At 44.7% G+C, this 17754-nt stretch overlaps 1 pseudogene; it reads left to right on the top strand.

The window, feature by feature from the left end:
- Nucleotides 1–1195: 1195 nt before the first annotated feature.
- On the top strand, nucleotides 1196–4580 carry LOC130070669 (uncharacterized; annotated as a pseudogene).
- The last annotated feature ends 13174 nt before the right edge of the window (nucleotides 4581–17754 follow it).

Below are 17754 nucleotides of genomic sequence, written 5' to 3'. Positions count from 1 at the left end.
AACCATAGTAGGAGCTCACCTTCAGGGAGGCCTGGTGAGGCCTACTATCTGATAACCACCATAAGTGGAAACTTAATCTATCAGGGAGGCCTAGTGAGGCCTACTACCTGACAACCACAATATGTGGGAGCTCACCTTCAGGGAGGCCTACTACCTGATACCCACCACATGTGGAAACTCGTCCTTCAGGGAGGCCTGTTAAGGCCTACTCCCTGATATCCACCCTGTGTGGGGATTCACCTTCAGGGAGGCCTGGTGAGGCCTACTACCTGATAAACACCATATGTAGAAAACTCGTCTTCAGGGAAGCCTGGTGAGGCCTACTACCTGATAACCACATTATGTGGAAGCTCACTTTCAGGGAGGCCTGCTTAGGCCTAATACCCAATAGCTAGCCAGGCTGGTTGTCCAGTTGTCTGTCCTTGTTGTAGATCTCATGCTGTATCGTTCGGCTCTGATGGTTCTTTTTGAACACGGCATGCGCAACCTGTTGCGTGTGAGTTGTGCTGTGCTGTCCGGCCATAGATTTTAGCTGTCCCTGTGCTATTTTGTGAAATCGTGCAATGTCTATGGGTCTATCAAGGGTTAAATCTGGTCCGTAGTTTAACAATTTCCTCTTCACTTTTGCGGAGTTTATGGCGAAGACTATCCTGTCTATTACCATTTTGTCTGTATTGGCATATCCACAGTCTTTAACCAATAATTTTAGTTCACGAGTTCACACTTACAAATAAGTCAGATAGAATAAATGCGTATTTGGCTGTGACAAAATTGTGAAGCTGGTATTTCTGTGACAAAATTGTCAAAACTCTCACCTTCCGCTTGTACTTTCTCATAAAATTTGTACCGTGCGAAGATGTGGTTCTTTTTCGGCATCACATATGCTTCGAATCTTTTGTAGTATGTGCCTAAAACCTTTGTGTTCTCGGCAGTCAGCATCCAGGTGTTGTAAATGTCTCGGCCTTTTCCCCCTACCCACAACAGAAGATAGATGCAATGTTCCTCCTCCGATTTTTCGTGGAGCGGGCCTTTGAACATCAGCTCAGAGTGTTGTCGGAATCTCGTCAGGCAAGTCGAGGGAATCCCTCAGACATAACTTGCAGTGTAATCACTCTTGTACTCTTGGGTAATGCAGTCCAATATATAACAGTACTGACAAACATTACTATATATATATATATATATATATATATTAAATGAACAATACCCCCAGGGGAGCCCGAGAGGGGGGGAGAAAGAGAACCCCAGTCGGACGGACCTAAGGTTATCGACCAACAGCAAAGGAAAAACGACTACGAGCGCGGTTTGTCAGTGTGGAAAGATTTGTAAAAATGCAAGAGGCTTGAAGATCCATCAGTCACGGATGAAATGTCTGGAGACACGGCAAGTACCACAATGCACAGGCATAGTGCCTGGTGAGTCAGAGGAGGAGCAGGGCCTGGAAGCACCCCATAGAGCCCAGAGCCTCCATGTGGTACAAACTGTCCCCCCAGTCATGCAGCCCGAGAAGATGAGGATCAGGTGGCCTCAAGCATGTAAAACAGCCGAGTGGCAGAAGTTTGATGAGGATGTGGACAAGGTGCTGGAAGTAACGGCCAAAGGTGATGCAGAGAGGAAGCTGCAAACTATAACGACCATCATAGTGAGCATGGCGGTTGAGAGGTTTGGTGTGGAGGAGGTGAGAGGAGTAGCAAAGCCGTACACCAAAAACCAGAGGGCAGTCAAAATTCATAACATCAGAATAGAGCTGAAAACCCTAAAAAAGCAGTACAAGGAAGCTGGTGAGGAGGAGCGTGGGCCACTGACAGAGCTGCGCAGCATCTTAAGGAAGAAGCTTGTTACCCTGCGCAGAGCCGAGCGGCACAGGAGGCGGCGAAGGGAGAGGGCTAGGAGGAGAGCAGCCTTCATTAGAAACCCATTCGAGTTCACCAAACAGCTCCTCGGGCAGAAGAGAGGTGGACGCCTAGTCTCATCTAAGGGTGAAATTGACCAACACCTTGCAGATACATTTAGTGACCCCTCCAGAGAACAAGAGTTGGGGCAGTGCGATGCCTTGATAACACCACCAGAGCCTGTAGAGGCATTCGACCTGAGGGAGCCACTCCTGAAAGAAGTACAGGAAGTAGTAAGGAAGGCAAGGTCTAGGTCTGCACCAGGACCAAGCGGAACATCGTATAAGGTGTACAAGTACTGCCCCAAGCTGCTACATCGGCTTTGGAGGATCCTAAAAGTCATCTGGAGGAAAGGGAAAACTCTAAAACAGTGGCGGTGTGCAGATGGAGTGTGGATCCCAAAAGAAGAAGACTCCAAGACCATTAGCCAGTTCAGAATCATCTCGCTTTTAAGCGTTGAAGGAAAGATCTTCTTCAGCATAGTTGCGAAGCGGTTGGCAGAGTTCTTCCTCAAAAATGGATACATTGACACCTCTGTGCAGAAAGGTGGCATACCAGGTGTTCCAGGCTGCCTAGAGCACACAGGCGTGGTTACACAGCTCCTCAGAGAAGCAAAGGAGAATAGGGGTGATCTGGTGGTGCTGTGGTTAGACCTGGCCAACGCCTATGGCTCTATGCCCCACAAGCTGGTACAGGAGGCTCTGGAGAGGCACCATGTTCCTGCCATAGTGAGAGACCTTATCCAGGATTACTATAGAGATTTCAAGCTGAGAGTCTCATCTGGGTCAACAACATCAGAGTGGCACAGGCTGGAGGTGGGAATCATCACAGGCTGCACCATTTCAGTGATCCTGTTCGCTCTGGCAATGAACATGTTGGTGAAATCTGCTGAACCGGAGTGCAGAGGGCCCAAATCTAAGACTGGAATGTGGCAACCACCAATCCGTGCCTTCATGGATGACCTCACAGTGACAACGGAGTCAGTGCCTGGAGCCAGATGGATCCTGAAGGGTCTGGAGAGGGTGATTGGATGGGCCAGGATGTCATTCAAGCCAAACAAATCCAGATCTTTAGTGCTAAAGAAGGGCAGGATGGTGGAGAAGTTTCGTTTTATCATCTCAGGAACTCAAATGCCGACCCTGTCTGAAAAACCAGTAAAAAGCCTGGGAAAGATCTTCGACAGCAGCCTCAGGGATACAACATCCATCAAAAACACCTGCGAGGAGCTGGAGAGGTGGCTGAAGAATGTCACCTCGCCTTGAAAATTTAAGGCATGGGTGTACCAACATGGGATTCTGCCAAGAATACTGTGGCCTCTGCTTCTGTACGAGTTTCCGATCTCCACCATCTCAGAACTAGAAAGGAGAGTCAGCCGCTACCTAAGAAGATGGCTGGGATTCCCGAGGAGTTTAAGCAGTATCGCCCTTTATGGAAACACCTGCAAGCTGCAGCTCCCGCTAAAATCCATCGAAGAGGAGTTCAAGGTCTTGCGTGCAAGAGAGGTGCTGCAGCTCCGTGAGTCTAGGGACCCCAAAGTCTCTGGGGCAGGTGTAGAGGTCAAGACTGGCAGGAAATGGAGGGCAGAGGCGGCAGTAGACCAGGCAGAGTCACGGCTGCACCATGGAGTCCTAGTGGGAGCAGTGGCCAGAGGAAGGGCTGGGCTAGGAACCTTTCAAGGGCCCCGGTTCGACAAGGCTCGGGGGAAGGAGAGGAGGCAGCTAGTTCAAAGTGAGGTGAGGGCGGCGGTGGAGGAGGAGAGGTCCAGCAAAGCAGTGGGAATGGCACGTCAGGGTGCCTGGATTAGATGGGAACAAGCTGTGGAGAGGAAGATCACGTGGACTGACCTTTGGCGGGCAGAGCCACACCGCATCAAGTTTCTGGTCCAGGCAGTCTATGACGTCCTCCCCAGCCCGTCCAACCTGCACACCTGGGGGCTGGTCGATACACCAGGATGCGCCCTGTGCCAGAGAAAGGGAACCCTTGAGCACATCATGAGCTGCTGCCCAAGAGCTCTGGGGGAAGGCCGATATCGCTGGCGGCATGACCAGGTGCTCAAAACAATTGCAGAGAGCATCCAGGTTACTATCAGCAGCTGCCGGAGGTCAAAGCCCTGCAAACAAACCATCAGCTTCGTCAGGGCCGGAGAGAAGCCAGGAAAATCTCTCAGGACAACAGCAGGGCTTCTGAACACGGCACAGGATTGGCAACTGAAAGTGGACTTGGGCAAACAACTTAAGTTCCCCCAGCATGTCGTCGAGACCACCCTGAGACCTGACATTGTCGTGATATCAGAGGCAACAAAGAACCTGGTCATGTTGGAGCTCACTGTGCCATGGGAAGACCGAATGGAGAAAGCCTTTGAGAGGAAGAAGGAGAAATATGATGGCCTCGTCAGCGACTGCCACAACCAAGGCTGGAAGGCAAGGTGCTTACCTGTGGAGGTGGGGTGCAGAGGCTTTGCAGCGAAGTCCCTCTACGGGGCCTACACTGCCCTTGGCATCACAGGTGAGAGAAGGAGAAGGGCTATCAGCAATACCACAGAGGCTGCAGAGAAGGCGTCGAGGTGGCTCTGGATCAAAAGAGCGGATCCGTGGTTAAATGCTGCTAGGGCACAAGCTGAGGCCTGATCAACCTCAGCTGGGTCGCCTGAAGGAGGGTGTCTGATGTTTCGAAAGACCCGAAACACCCAATGAGATCAGGAACATCACTGATGATGTGCCCTAGCTTAGCATCAGAAGATGTATCATTACAACTGTCCTCGCATTCTTTCTTGTGATTCTCTCTCAGTGACATACCTGACTGAGAGGCTCATTATGCGGCTCATTATGCGGGTCATTGTCTTCTCAGATGTGAATCACATCAATATTCCTGATCATTCACACCCCACGCATATTGTCTTTCTAAACAAACAGTGTCTTACAAAATTTAAATCAAGGTATTGTTTTATGTGAATGAGTAGGCAGGATGATTTCCACATCACTTTGAAGCAAAAACTCTAGGCGGTAACATCCATAAGTCAAAAGGTCAACTGACCCCATGGATGGGAACCCCGGACAGTAGAAAGTATTAGATGAGAGGTGAAGGCAAAAGCGCACCTCGTACATCAGTTATGAGAGGTTTCCGCAAATAACCAACTGTCTCATTGATAAAGGGGAATAGTTCCTAGCCCTTGATACATATCTAGATGGACTGACTCCTCCCAGCCTGAGGCTTAACATAGGGGCCTCCAAGGCTATGACCTTGACCATCCGACACATGCGATGGAGGATGGAATACCTGAAGAATCATAACATTGTCTACAGGCACCTCAGTGCCGGGGCAGAAATGGTTAAATCCCCGGTTCCACCTGACCAAGTGTCGAGGTGTCCATGAGCAAAACACCTAACCCCAGCTGCTCCCGACGAGCTGGATGGCGCCTTGTATGGCTGACACCGCCGTCGGTGTATGAATGAGTGAGTGAATGGGTGAATGTGAGGCAAAATGTAAAGCGCTTTGGTGGCCATTGGGTCTGTGAAAGCGCTATATAAATGCAGTCCATTTACCATGTACCATTTAACACCGCTCTTCAGGGAGTAGAATGAGCAGGAAGCAGACTCAATAGATTCTTACATATCTCATATATCTCATCCACAGGACATGATGGGTGCCAGGTATAACCCGTCAGCCTGATGCCAATAGGTTGGATGACAGGATTCATCCTCCAATCTACAGGAACATGGACATTTTTAGTGGGAATGTCCCTACGTGCTCACCCTTAGAAGCTTGCGGAGGGCACTGAGGCCGCCACAGTGGCCCTAGGCATGAATGGGAGGTCCCGTTAGAGAACAGGATGGAATGCCAGTACTGAAGCCAGTGGGCAGTATTTAACTGGGTTCAATGCCGTACCTAACTTTTAAAAAAAATATTTAGTTTCTAGTAGAGTGGGGTTCTAGAATGGATGACCTAACCACCTCGGTGGAAAGGGCAACCTATTTACGGGTTGGTCCCCCTCAGGGGCCAGACCCATAGTCTCCACAACTCCGGCTGTGGATTAAATATTGTACCACCGGCCTGGGAAAGAAGATCTCTCCTAATAGGGACTCACCAGGGAGGACTCTACAAGAAACTAATAAGGTCCGAGAACCAAATTCGGGGCGGCCAGAACTGAGCTACAAGGAGTAAGCTCACACCGTACCTCCTGACCCTTTCCAGAACCCCAGGGAGCAGAGTGATCGGGGGAAAAGTGTGTAGACGTGACCTCGGCCACATCTGTACCATGGAATCCAGGTCCAAAGGAGCTGGATGTAAGAGAGAGTACCAAAGCGGCCAGTGGAAGTTCTCATGAGAGGCGAACAGGTCAACCACCGCCCGGCCAAACTCTCTCCATATGAGCTCAACTACTTCAGGGTGTGCTTCCATATGAGCTCAACTACTCCATTCCCCGGGCCTCAGCCCCTGCCTCGACAGAATATCTGCTCCCACAATATCAACCCCAGTGAGTAAATATATCTAACAGAGAGAAATTTTACCCTGGGACCATAGAAGAATCTGATGTGCCAGTCTAGAAAGAGGGCGTGATCTCAGGCCTCCTTGGGGGTTGATATAAGAGACCACCGAAATATAATTTATATATATATAATACGAACATGATGGCCTCTGAGGTCTACAAGGAAGTGCCTCAGGGCAAAGAATACGGCCAACATCTCCAAGCGATTAATGTGCCATGAGAGATGATGGTCCTTCCAAGTACCTCGGGTGTTACGGCCCTCCATAACTGCACCCCAGCCCGTGAGGGACGCATCTGTAGTCAGAGTCTTTCTCTGACAGGGTGCTCCCAAAGCCGGGCCTTGAGACAGGAACCATGGTTTCTTCCATAACATTTTCAAAGAATAAATCAATTACAAATTATGCAAATATTTATTTAGCACAATGCACAATATAAAATAAAATTCAAACTAAAATGTTTAACTTGACCCCACTCATGTGTACATTAAATAATAATCTACTGGCCTGCAGAAAGGTTTTAAAATTAAATGTTCTCTCATAAAAACAAAGCCGAGCACGAACTTCTCATCACACCAGCACCCAGTTTGCACGTCTAAATTAGTTGCTTACATTTTAAAAATGAGCATAGAATAGCATAATTTTTTTTTAATTTCCATGTTTAATACAAATGTACACGAAACTTAATGAAATATGTTTAGTGAAATTAGAAAATATTTAAGAGAGCGTTAATTTAGTTGTATACATACATGTTCCCATATAAATATTTTTTTTGTAATGTCACAAGTAATAATCTCAGGGTTTACTGGGTTTTACATGATTATTTTTGTATTGGTGGTGGTATACTAAAAAATAAACATTGTCACGTGTTTATCTTTCTTCTTCTCACCGATTCCTGATGGTTAGTTACTTGAGTCGTCCCCTGTCGTTTCAAAGAATAGTACAACGGCGAGCGCGTCAAGTATAAACGCCTCGACCGTTTGGAGAGGTGCGCGTGCTGTCTGTGGAGACTCGCAGGCAAAAGTATTAACAAGGCTTCCGTCTCCTCAGGGGTTCAGATACACTGAAATACGCCCACACTGCAGACATGTTGCTTCAGACAAGCACGTGCAGGTCGCGGTTTCTGTTTGCGTCATCACAACATTCCGTATTGTTTCGGTGATAAAAGTATTTTGGCCGAAAACCAAAAATGCACTTTTGGGCCATTTTCGCCCGAAAATTTTCGGTGGCCGAATATTCGGTGCATCCCTACTTTTTTGGAACTATGAAGTAACGGCTGTAGAACCCGGACTCCCTCTGGTGGGTGGGGGGCACATATTATATGGCCCCCTTAGCTAAGAGGGACTGGACTTCTTGTTTCATCACCTGATCCTGGACAGGAGATACCAGTGTGTGAGTAATACCACTAAATCTAGGTGGTCTATCCTGGTACTGGATTCTATATCCTTTCTCAACTGTATTCAGGACCCACTCAGATATTTTTGAAGACCTTTCCAGATGTCTAAATAATCTACTAAGGGGATCAGTCTCTCAGGGCTGACCTCAGGTGTTGTATTTATTTTTTCGGTGACCTGAAGCAATTTCCTGGCAGGAACTAACCACATTTTTTTTTTCTACAGGCCTCGTGAGAGCGAATGTGTCTGGGCTATAGATGTTGAAGGAACACTGTGTGCAATACATTCGCTGGAAGTCAATGTGCACTTGATGGCGGGAAGCAACATCGATTTCCTAAGGGAATCTGACTACAGGGAATTTAAGGGGTTCTGACTAAAGGGATTTACTACAGGGAATCTAAAGGTACACCTGAGTTTGTCCAGGAACTGCAAGCTAACCTGCAGCAGGCTCATCAAGTGGCGCGCCAGAACTTACACTCAGCACAGACTCGCCAGAAGAAGGTCTATGACATACGAGCCAGAGAGAAGTCCTATCAAGTAGGTGATCTTGTGTTAGTGAGGGTCAGCAGGAGAAAGGGCTACAGTCCAAAACTCCAAGCCCCATGGCAAGGGCCATTCGTCATCACATCATGCCTTGGACCAGTGGTCTACAGAGTCAGGGACAGACGAAGTGAGAAAATACTGCATCATGATCGCTTACAACCCTATCAAAGTGACCACATACCTGCCTGGATTCAGCGTCTGCGACGTAAATACACCTGCACTGAGGAAGGCTCCCTGGTTCCAATAACTGCTCAGGTACCTGTAGCCACAGAGGCAGAAGTGCCAAACCCTTCACCCTCTAACAACTCTGTGTCGGAAGAGCCTCCGACCCTTCTTGTATTGGACTCTTTAGAATTTCTAAAGCTAGGTCTTCTAAACATTAGATCGCTCACACCTAAAGCGGTTATTGTAAATGAAATGGTCACAGATAATAATTTCGATATACTTTGCCTTACTGAGACCTGGCTTAAACCAAATGAGTATTTCGGTCTAAATGAGTCTACTCCGCCAAGATACTGTTATAAGCATGAGCCCCGTCTGACTGGTCGTGGCGGCGGTGTTGCAACAATCTATAAAGATATTCTTAATATTTCTCAGAAAACAGGTCACAGATTTAATTCGTTTGAAGTACTTATGCTAAATGTTACGCTCTTAGATGTAAGAAAGAAATCCATATTATCTCTAGCCTTGGCTACTGTATATAGACCTCCAGGGCCATATGCTGAATTCCTAAAAGAGTTTGCAGACTTTCTCTCGGATCTATTGGTCAATGTCGATAAAGCAATAATTGTTGGAGATTTTAACATACACGTAGACAACAAAAATGATGCCTTAGGGGCTGCGTTTACAGATTTATTAAACTCCTTTGGGGTCAAGCAAAACGTCCGTGGTCCCACTCATCGTCTAAATCATACACTAGATTTAATTATATCATATGGAACCAATCCAACTGATATAGATATTATACCGCAAAGTGATGATGTCACTGATCATTACATGGTAACGTGCATAATACGTACTGCTGAAATATGTCATGTTGCGCCACGTTATAGACCAGGCAGAACAATCCTTCCAACCACTATAGATAGATTCTCAAATAGCTTACCTGATCTATCTCAGCTGCTCAGTGAACCCAAACTAACAGATGAACTAGAGGAAATGACTAGCAGTTTGAGCACCATTTTCACTAGTACATTAGATATTGTTGCACCAATTAGATTAAAAAAGGTTAAAGAGAAAACTAAAGCACCATGGTACAACAGTGTTACGCATGATATCAAGAGAGAAACTCGTAACCTAGAGCGTAAATGGAAACAAACTAATTTAGAGGTCTTTAGAATCGCGTGGAAAGACAGTATGTCACGTTATAAAAAGGCTCTAAAAACAGCCAGGGCTGAGCACCTCCGCAAACTAATAGAAAATAACCAAAATAATCCAAGGTTCTTATTTAACACCGTGGCTAGACTAACAAATAAACAGACATCACCAGAGCAAAATATACCGTTACAGTTTAGTAGTAATGATTTTATGAATTATTTCAATGAGAAAATAGAAAGCATTCGAAACACAATTATAAATGTACAATCCTCTATGGTCTCTTATGATTCAGCCTCAATTATCGTCCCTCAAGAACAACTACACCGCTTTGCAACGATAGGACAGGAAGAGCTAAATAAACTTATTATTGCATCTAAACCAACAACATGCTCATTAGATCCAATACCCACTAAACTACTGAAAGAAGTGTTACCTGTAGTGGAAGAGCCTCTTCTTAATATTATTAACTCGTCTTTATTCTTAGGTCATGTTCCAAGAATATTCAAGTTGGCAGTAATAAAACCTCTCATTAAGAAACCGCAACTAGATCCAAATAACCTAGCAAATTACAGACCCATTTCAAATCTTCCATTTATGTCCAAAATACTAGAAAAAGTTGTATCCGCTCAACTGTGCTCTTTTTTGCAAGAAAATGATATCTATGAAAAATTCCAGTCAGGATTCAGACCGCATCATAGTACAGAAACTGCGCTAGTTAAAATTACAAATGATCTACTCTTAGCTTCTGACCAAGGCTGTATCTCAATACTAGTCCTACTTGATCTTAGCGCCGCGTTCGACACTATAGATCATAAAATACTCTTGGATCGACTACAAAACTACACTGGTGTTCAGGGACAGGCATTAAGCTGGTTTAGATCGTACTTATCTGACCGTTATCATTTTGTCTCTTTACACGGGGGAAAATCAAAGTTAACGTCAGTAGACTACGGAGTACCGCAAGGATCGGTGCTAGGCCCTCTGCTATTCTCAATATATATGCTGCCACTTGGTAATATTATAAGAAAACATGGAATTAATTTCCACTGTTATGCTGACGACACTCAATTATATATTTCATCACGACCAGATGAAAACATTACCTCATCTAAATTGACAGAATGTCTCAAAGATATAAAATGCTGGATGACGCGTAATTTCCTGCTATTAAATTCAGATAAAACGGAGGTATTACTTATTGGTCCAAAAAACTACACACAAAACCTCTTACAATACGACTTTAATATAGAAGGATGCCCTGTTACTTTTTCCACTACAGTAAAATACCTGGGTGTTATACTAGACCGCAACTTGTCTTTCGAAAATCATATTTCATCTGTTACAAGAACAGCCTTTTTCCACCTTAGAAACATTGCTAAATTACGTAACATGCTATCTGTTTCTGATGCAGAAAAGTTAGTTCATGCATTCATGACCTCGAGACTAGATTACTGTAATGCTTTATTAGCTGGTTGTCCTGCATCCTCAATAAACAAGCTACAGTTAGTGCAAAATGCAGCCGCTAGAGTTCTTACTAGATCAAGAAAATATGATCATATAACACCGATTTTATCATCTCTGCACTGGTTACCTATTAAGTTCCGTATCAATTACAAAGTACTACTACTGACCTATAAAGCCCTTAATGGTTTAGCTCCTATGTACTTAACGGACCTTCTTTCGCCCTACAATCCACCGCGTTCTCTAAGATCACTAAATTCAAGGCTTCTGGTCATTCCTAGGATATCGAAGTCCACGAAAGGAGGGAGGGCATTCTCGCATTTAGCTCCAAAACTCTGGAATAGCCTTCCCGATACGGTCCGATGCTCTGACTCGCTGACACAGTTTAAAACTAGACTAAAGACGTGTCTCTTTAGTCAAGCATTCACATAATGCTTACCTTTTAGTCCTCTGCTATGCCATACGGAACCGTTTGCCACTGAAACTGCTTAACGCACCAGTGGGGCTCGACAGCCTTATAGACAAACGGGTCGGTCCGTATGGTTGCGGTTGGGTTGCGGAGAGTTTGGGTTACGGAGAGTTGTGAGATTATGGTTTTCTAACACCTACTCCCGTGTAATGGAAATCATTATGAACATCAGCTATGCTAATTATTTCCCATCTGCCTTTCTGCTGTTATCTCGGGACGCTTGTCCCGAGAAAAATGGCGTTCGTAGGCTCCAGTTTGGTATCCTGCCTCTCACGGGGATTTCGGATGCCTCAATGCCTGTGATGAGAAGACCAACGCCTGTGAAGAGACGACTCAACGCCTGCGAAGAGACGACTCAACGCCGGCGATATGTTATCCCCTAAATATTACATGATTAACTAAATGTATTTTTTCCAGGTACTCTCTGATATGGACTTACTGTAAAGCTTCTTTAAAACCCTATGATTGTTAGCCAGAGGAGAACTGGCCCCTGACTAGCCTGGGTTCTCCCAAGGTTTTTTTCTCCATCCAATCTGATGGAGTTTTGGTTCCTTGCCACTGTCGCCTTGCTTTTGGCTTGCTTAGTTGGGGATATTTAATATTCAACAATATTATTGAACTGTGTTGTACTACTTTCATGTTATCACTGTGAAGCTGCTTTGATGCAATCTGTATTGTGAAAAGCGCTATATAAATAAATGTGACTTGACTTGACTTGACTCTAACTGTGATCCTATTCCCTGTGGAAAAGTGGGGACGAAGACAAAAAGGGGGCGACTTGTTCGAGCCCCAAGTCGTTATATGGACCAAGTCGTTATAATACCAAAGAAGATTTTCAATGTGATCAGAAGGATTTTTTTCTGGCTGTCTTTATCAATATTTATGCCTGTTTGGTGGTAAGAGAACATCATGTGCATTTTATTACCTTTGGTAAATAGTTTATCTGTACAGGTGAGAACATCTGATAATCCTGAATTGCTTGGTAGTTAGTATCTAGTAGCTTTTAATGCACTGTTGTTAAATATTGCAACACTTTTGTCAGTCATTTGTTACTGTGAAAGTGGAATACAGTTTTTTTAAATTGCCATTTAAATGTATATGTTTTTAAAGTACTTATATTTTTAAGGAAAATATTTTATATTTAATTTTGTTTGCTGTACTTTATGTGGATTATTGTAATTTGTGTTTTAAGTTCATAAAAATGATTACACTTCATTACAATTTATTGTATTCATTTAATTAAATTTTCCTTATTTCATTACCAGAAGTTTTCATTATTTGTTTAAAACCGTTACATGTTACATGAACCAAAAACAAAACATTAAACTCAACAGGCAGGTCACAGGAGCCCAGACTGACACAAGGCCAAAAGTCCTAAACAAAAAGACCATCAACAGGGACCAACTGTGATACAGATTAATGATTAAAGTCTGATTTTGCCTCCTTTGAAGGGTAAATTCAGTAGTTCTCTTTTTTTATGAGAACGGACTCGGTTACTAACGTAACCTTGGTTCTCTCTAGAAGAGGGAACAATACTGCGTAATATCTTACGCTAGGGGAAAACCTCTTTTCCACGAGATATTGAAGCCAAAAATTATCTTTAATTTTGTATTAATGTAAAACGCGTTGCGGCAGCATGCAGACATAGGCAAGGCGGCTTGCGTGCCTATTGGCTGTCCTGCGGCAACTGCAGCAGCCTATCGAGAGAGGCCCTTTGGTGACGGTCCAATGGGGGCGCTTTGCGCCCACTGCGTCACCTTCCCGCCGAAGTAGGCGTGGCCTAGCCCTATAAATATAGCTCGATGGGCTGATATCACTGGTTTTTCATCGCCGATGCGAACCAGAGCGTGTTGCATGCACGGCAAGATACGCAGTACTCGTTCCCTCTTCTAGACAGAACCGAGGTTACGTTAGTAACCAAGTACGTTTTCTTACGAGAGGTTCTCTCGTACTGCGTAATATCTTACGCTAGGGGAACACAGTGTAAAACGCCATGCGTGCTGGGATCCGACACCAAAGTCCTAAGGGCAGGTGCCCGGGGCTCATATAGTGCACAATCACTAAAGGACTCACAGAGAGTCTGAGAAGAGAGGCTAACAGCGTCATTCCCAATAAGTTAGCATCCCAAAGGAGCTAATCACTGTCACAGTGTTTCACACAGTCAGGGTGAAAACATTCGGCCTGAACTGTGTAACAGTATGGATCTTACTTTTTGCCCATGGGGTAATTTTATCGGTCAGTGAGCGGTGCTCAAGCGATTGTAGTATTCTGCGCCGAAGCAGCGGGGCAGACAGTCCTTGATTTTATACCGATAGTAGTTTAGGCTGTAAGGCGGGAACCTCTAGGTTATAAAACCTTATAAATGTAGACGGGGAGGCCCAGCCTGCCGCCATGCAGATATCTTGTAAGGTAATCCCGCAAGACCAAGCCCACGACGAGGCCATGCCTCTTGTGGAGTGCGCTCTAACACCTAAAGGGCACTTAAGGCACTTTGACATGTATGCCAGCGCTATGGCGTCAACTATCCATCTGGATAGGCTCTGTTTCGACGTGGCTAGTCCCTAAGCACGACCGCTAAACGAAACGAAAAGCTGCTCAGTCTGTCTGAAAACGGACGAGCGAGACACATAAGCTCTTAATGCCCTGACTGGGCAAAGAAAGCTCGCGTCCATCTCCTCGTTATAAACCGGCAGGGCGGACAGGGAAATAACCTGGGCCCTGAACGGCGTGTTGAGGGATTTAGGCACATATCCGTTCCTGCGTCCCAATTCGCATACTATCCGTCCTAAATAGTATTCGAAAATAGAATTAGTACGTCCCAAATCGTAGTATGTTGAAATGAGTGTTCCAAAGAGACCCGGATGGTCTACTATATCCCGTCAGAATCCGAAGTGCAGATCGATGCGCACTCTAACGGCTGATATTGCCCACAACCCATCGCGCGTTGGACGAGGATTCGGTTAGAACTACAAACACGAGTAAAAAGTGTTTAAAAACTACAGACATGGAGGACGCGCGAGTCTGGCGGTTATGTAGAGAGGTTTAGATAAAGGGGTTTGAGTGATTAATTATCAGTATCTAACCTGACGAAAATGTATTTATTCAATGTTGTCTACATTATATTGCATCTGCAGCAGCATTGTGATCTTTTGCAAAGATACGTTTAGCCATTAACTTTGAAATGCATTATTAAATTCAAATTCCAAACACATGAGGAGAGTCTCGGCATGAAATACCCACGACTGGCAGATGAACGTGCGACAACATTTCTCTCCGAAATGGTAAGAAGTTATATTAGATTGAATGGAGGATTTTAACTGTGACGAAATGATTGTCAGGGCAGTGTAGTATGTCCCAAAGCTTGCCTACTCTTTTGCTACACACTCAAAAGTATGTACTTTTTCTTCACAAAAAGAGTACATACTTTTGGGGCGTAGTATAAGTAGGCGAATTGGGACGCAGCACGTGTCTTGGTTTGAGTATGACTTTCGAGTCATTTGGCCCAAATTCCAAACACGTGGCGCTCACCGAGAGCGCTTGCAAATCCCCTCTGCGCTTTACTGAACCGAGAGCCATAAGAAACGCTGTCTTGAACGACAGGTTCCTGATGCATCTGTGAGGTTCACGTTTTTCGACTTCTCAAGCGCCTTCAATACGATCCAGCCCCGACTGTTGTGTGAGAAGATGAGGAGGATGCAGCTGGATTCAGCATTGGTTCAGTGGTGTATGAACTACTTATCCAATAGACCACAGTACGTGCGTCTGCAGAATAGTGTCTCTAACACTATTCTGAGTAATACGGGGGTGCCGCAAGGAACCGTGCTGGCCCCGTTACTGTTTACTATCTATACAGCAGATTTCCAGTACAATAGTGGCAGTTGCTTCCTCCAGAAATTTTCAGACGACACGGCCGTTGTTGGCCTAATTACAGGAGGTGAGGAGGAGGAGTACAGGAGAACTATTAAGGAGTTTGTTGGTTGGAGCGACCGCAACCATCTCCAACTTAACATCTTAAAAACAAAGGAGATGGTTGTGGATTTTAGGAGTAGGAGGAAGAAGACACCGTTAATCCCAATCGCCATCCAGGGCAGTGAAGTGGAGATGGTCTCCAGTCACAGATATCTCGGTGTGCAGCTTGATGATAAGCTGGACTGGAGGAGCCACATGGAGACAGTGTATAAGAAGGGTCAAAGCCGACTGTATTTTTTAAGAAGGCTAAGGTCATTTAACATCTGCCGTCCTCTACTGTGCAACGTCTATCAGACAGTGGTGGCAAGTGCTCTGTTCTTTGCTGTGGTGTGCTGGGGAGAGGGTGCTCGTATGGGAGATCTAAATCGAGTCAACAAATTGATAAAGAAAGCAGGCTCGGTTGTGGGGACTGAATTTGATATGATCCAGCACGTGGCTGAGAAAAGAATAATCTCTAAGCTAAAATCAATCATGGACAATACCTTACATCCAATCCATGCTCTTGGGGTGATCAACAAGAGCACCTTCAGCCATAGATTGATTGCACCAAAGTGCAAGTCTGAACGTACCAGGAAGTCCTTTGTACCAGCGGCCATCAGAATGTTTAATGTGTTATGAATATTCACATGTTACTGAATGTACTATATTAATTTTGTTATTGAATATTCTGTATTGAATATGCATCTATTACTGAATATTCTATATAGGTATTATTTTTTTTTTTTATTTTTTTTTTTTTTTTTTTTTTTGTATTATGTTTTTGCTACTGAGTGTTAAAGCTGCCGTGACAATATAATTTCCTGCAAAGGATCAATAAAGTATCAACCAACCAACCAACCAACCAACCAACCAACCAACCAACCAACCAGGTGTTTCATGTCCGACAGATGGATCGGCTCAAACAGGGCACCTTTCATGGCTTCCAGAACCGTGGAAAGGTCCCACATGGGGATTGAGGGGGGTCTGGTAGGATTCAACCCTCTGGGGACCAAGGTGTTTTTGGGGTCCTGACATTTGTGCTTTTTTCAGTTGCTTATAAATATATTAATGGCACAGGTGAAATTACACTCTATTTAGCACAAGCAGGGCTACCATAATATGTGAGCAACATGTATGTACATGTTTGTATTTTTTTGAGAGAATATTGTTTATGCCTGGTTATTGAAAAACTAAAAATTCAAGTTTCTGAAATAAAGCCACAAACATACTAAAAATGTCTCCACAAGACCTTTGACTAATGGAAGTTGTGGCCTAGAGTTTTTGCTTCAAAATGATCTGAAAATCATCCTTTCTAATCATTCACATAACACAATAGTGTAGGGTCTGGACCCATCAGACACACACTAATTATTCATTATATACAAAGGTTTATGAAACTCCAAAACTAACATCCCAAATGAAATGAACACAAGGGCAGAAACAAAGTGTCGTGTTACAGGGCTGATAAGGAGGATTTTACGACCACATTCCTTTGGCCACATGCACAAGAGAGAGACAATGGGAAGACAGAAACCCTCTTTAAAACAGACTTTTCTGCATTAATCATAGACTAACTGATCTATAAATGAACATGCATCATAGCATGGTGTAAATGATTTACTGTCTTGTGTACGATTATATTACGGTATGTATTTTATTATACAACCAGCTAACGGTCAATGTAACCTCACCTGTATCATGCCTCCTACCTAATTAATGACTCACACTTTGATGTACATTACCTTCTCTTAGAATGCAATGTGGATTTGTTATATCTATCTGAGCATGAATGAATAGTCTAAGCACGCTGGAGACAAAGACCATAAATCAACTAAGAGCCACTTTCCCTCTCAGACATGTCACCTTTCTTATTGGTCAGTCAACCCTTAGGGGTTGGATCTATCTCAGGCCTTATTAGAGACAGTCCACATGTGACCGCTCTCTCTTAGTTTTCTCATTCGGATGCAACACACTGCTGCTGATACTGGGGAACCCCTCCCCCTCCACGGGGGCCCAATGGCCCAGCAGGCCATGCTTTCATGCGCTCAAAAGGGAGTCAGACTGCCTTTTCTTCAATCCAGAAAACTGCTAGCCCTGGACTCACATTTAGGATGGAGAGAGAAGACTCTCTCAACCAACAACGAACGGAACCACCAACAACCACCAACTTCCTCCCTTCTCCTGGGTGCTTGACCAAACCTCATGTGCTCATGGAGAAAGATAACTTTCAAACAACTTCCACTTGCCA

The sequence above is a fragment of the Rhinichthys klamathensis genome, unplaced genomic scaffold (genome assembly GCF_029890125.1).
Source record: "Rhinichthys klamathensis goyatoka isolate OS25496 unplaced genomic scaffold, OSU_Roscu_1.1 h1tg000413l_1, whole genome shotgun sequence".
Classification (NCBI taxonomy): domain Eukaryota; kingdom Metazoa; phylum Chordata; class Actinopteri; order Cypriniformes; family Leuciscidae; genus Rhinichthys; species Rhinichthys klamathensis.
The sequence above is the reverse complement of the archived record's forward strand: the minus strand, read 5'-3'. Positions and strand labels throughout refer to the sequence as shown.